A 2,740-nucleotide genomic window follows, 5' to 3' on the forward strand; every position below is an offset into this window, starting at 1 on the left:
GTGACTAAGTGCTACAATTCCTCTCACGTGAACCGGAACTGCAATCCTGAGAGAGCACTCAAATGGCAATGCATTTCTACACACATGATTAGAATTTAGGATTTAGAAATTAGAATTAAGCAGAATGTAAGTTGTAACTCACACTTTACAACTATACTATGTTGCATGATGCATCATGCATGTAGCTGAAACTTGAGTGTATGAGTAGTTACTAGTAAATTACCACTGTGGGAGCACAATTCCCATACTTCTCCCACCATGACACAGAGTCTCTCGAAGCTTTGTCATCTCTCGACCAAAGCTCCCCCCATATGGTTGCAGAAAGCCAAGAGATCATCCTCTATACGGCCCTGCATGTATACATCACCATGGGTCACCACCCTAATGTATGTCATGAAGCCATCATTAAGCTCTGTGTTCTCATATTGCTCCTCATTTCGCCATAGAGGAAGCAATACATGTGCTGCTGCATGAATTGGTTTGTGAAACCAATCCCATCGCTTATTCCATATAGCCTTGATCTGCTCAATCCTTTAGAGAACAAACCATGGACAAAAAACAAGAGTCAAGAGTCAAGACCAATGTACAGTATGAAGACTCAAGAGTCAAGACTGCAGTGAAATAGAAATTTACATATAAGGAAAAAGTTTAAACATATGGAGACTTACTGCTCTGCTCTCAAGTATTGTTGCTTGTTGAGAGACTCTCCAATCTTGTCCATGTACTCATATAAAAGATCAAGAGTGCTCCCCTCCATGTCTGTAATGCACAAGACTGTGTAGATTGGATTGAGAGTTTTGATCAAACCCTCAACCTCTACCCACCAGTCCTCTCTCATGACAGCACGCATAAAAGCTCTTGCCTTAGGGCATCCCACTGCATCCACTGATCTGAGTACACAGTGCATAACAACTCCCTACAAACTCTCTCAAGCACAATAGACATATAAATCTGGTGGTTGCAGGCTGCAGCAGTAGCTCAAGATTGGTATACGCCCGAAACATGCTCAAAACTTTTGGCCTCTTCTTCACAAATTTTACCATGTTTCATGCAATGCAAAAGATGGGATCAACCCATTGTATTTCACCTATGTTCTTGATCAATACGTCCAGGCAATGTGATGCACAAGGGGTCCACACAATACCTGGAAACTCGTCCTCTAGCATAGAGCCCATAGACTTGCAAGTGCTCCCATTGTCTGCTGTCACTACCTGCACAACATTCTCAGGCCCTATTTGCATGATTGCCTCCCGTATATGACCCCAAATAAATAAACCGGTAACTGTGAGACCTAGGAGGGAGGCATCAATGGCTTTCAAAAACATAGTGCCTTTGCACCAAGACACTAAAATATTGTACACATTAAGTCTGCGTACATCTGACCATCCATCACACAATATAGTGCAGCCATAATTCTTCCGTGTTTCCTTCCAAGGGATGTAGCTGCACTTCTATGCATGCTCTTTCTCGCTTGAGCTCACGTACTCGCAGAGCTTCAAATGAAGGGCCTTCCCACTCGCATCAAATGCGGCTGATGGTTCTCATGGTCTTCCTCCATTGGTTCGTCTTGGCCACATGAAAGGGAATGGCACACCGTATGAACAATCGGGTGAGCTCCCTAGTTGCCTCTGCCATTGCCTGCTTTTGAAACCCCGATTGGATGTTGGCCCTTCGTACAGAATTTCTAGGTAGTGGAGGAGTGGCTCGTGATACATCCTCTGGCAAAGGAGTCCTCTTTGCATGCATAGCCGACATAAAGGAATAGCCACTCTATGACTCAGTATCTCTGCTCCTCTTTGTTGCCTCCGGTGCTTGACTTGAACTACCTTCCTCCTCGTCAGCTGGCTCCATAGAACTTGAATCTTTGGGAACACCCAAACGCTTTCGCCTCCATTCTTCAAGGCTCTCCTTAACATTGTTACGCTCTCGTCGAGGTAACATGACCTCAGAAGGGTCAATCGACATTTTCCTTTAAAGGATCAATATTTGTATTATATTTGTTTGGGCTTCATGTAAATTATCAAAAAGGAATAAAGGTCAAGGTCCTTGGTGTGGGTGACATGGCACTAGACTAGGTGGATCTAAGGCTAAGGGACTTTAATGCATTAAATGTGCCTAGGGGCAAATGTTTTAAAGATATCCCAAGAGAGGGGTAAATAATGCATTAAGGAAGGACCCTACATTTATGACATGTGGCATAATAGATTCATCTAGGGAGTTTTGGGGCTCATTGGGAATAAGCAAGCATGAGCTTTTACGTAATCAGACCATCTGGAAGCTCGCAACCAACGAGGTTGGTTGGGAGGAGAAACCAAGTGCCCGTTCCCGTGATTTGACGACAAGCAGGAAGAAATCAGATTAGACTGTAAAATTTGGTATCAGAGCGCAAAATATCTGGGTAGCGTGGATGAACGAGTTGCATACGAAGGGGTAACAAGTGGAATTGCTAGGAGTTGGAAATCTAGCCCTTCAGATTTGCGTTACGTATTAGGAGCAGTGCAACTACCGTAGGTGATGGCACAGCCGTTGGGTCACGGACGTCATCGCAGCTATCGGGTGATGGCGCAGCTGTTGGGTCACGGACATCATCGCAGGTCCATACTTGGTATCACGCAAAGGAATTCGGGACCAGGACTCCGGGATATCGCAGGACAGGACTAGCTGTCGCAGGAGTGTATGGTTCACGTAGGAATCTCGGAAGGCAGGCGTGAAGCAGTTTTGGACACCCGCTGGTCTACAG

The 2,740-nt window shown here is 45.0% G+C and overlaps 1 pseudogene; it reads right to left on the reverse strand.

The window, feature by feature from the left end:
* Positions 1-211: 211 nt before the first annotated feature.
* On the reverse strand, positions 212-1,545 carry LOC147905600 (uncharacterized; annotated as a pseudogene).
* Between the last annotated feature and the right edge of the window lie 1,195 nt (positions 1,546-2,740).

The sequence above is a fragment of the Dipteris shenzhenensis genome, chromosome 1 (assembly GCF_047967505.1).
Source record: "Dipteris shenzhenensis isolate YYH24624 ecotype China chromosome 1, Dip_SZ_1.0, whole genome shotgun sequence".
NCBI lineage: Eukaryota > Viridiplantae > Streptophyta > Polypodiopsida > Gleicheniales > Dipteridaceae > Dipteris > Dipteris shenzhenensis.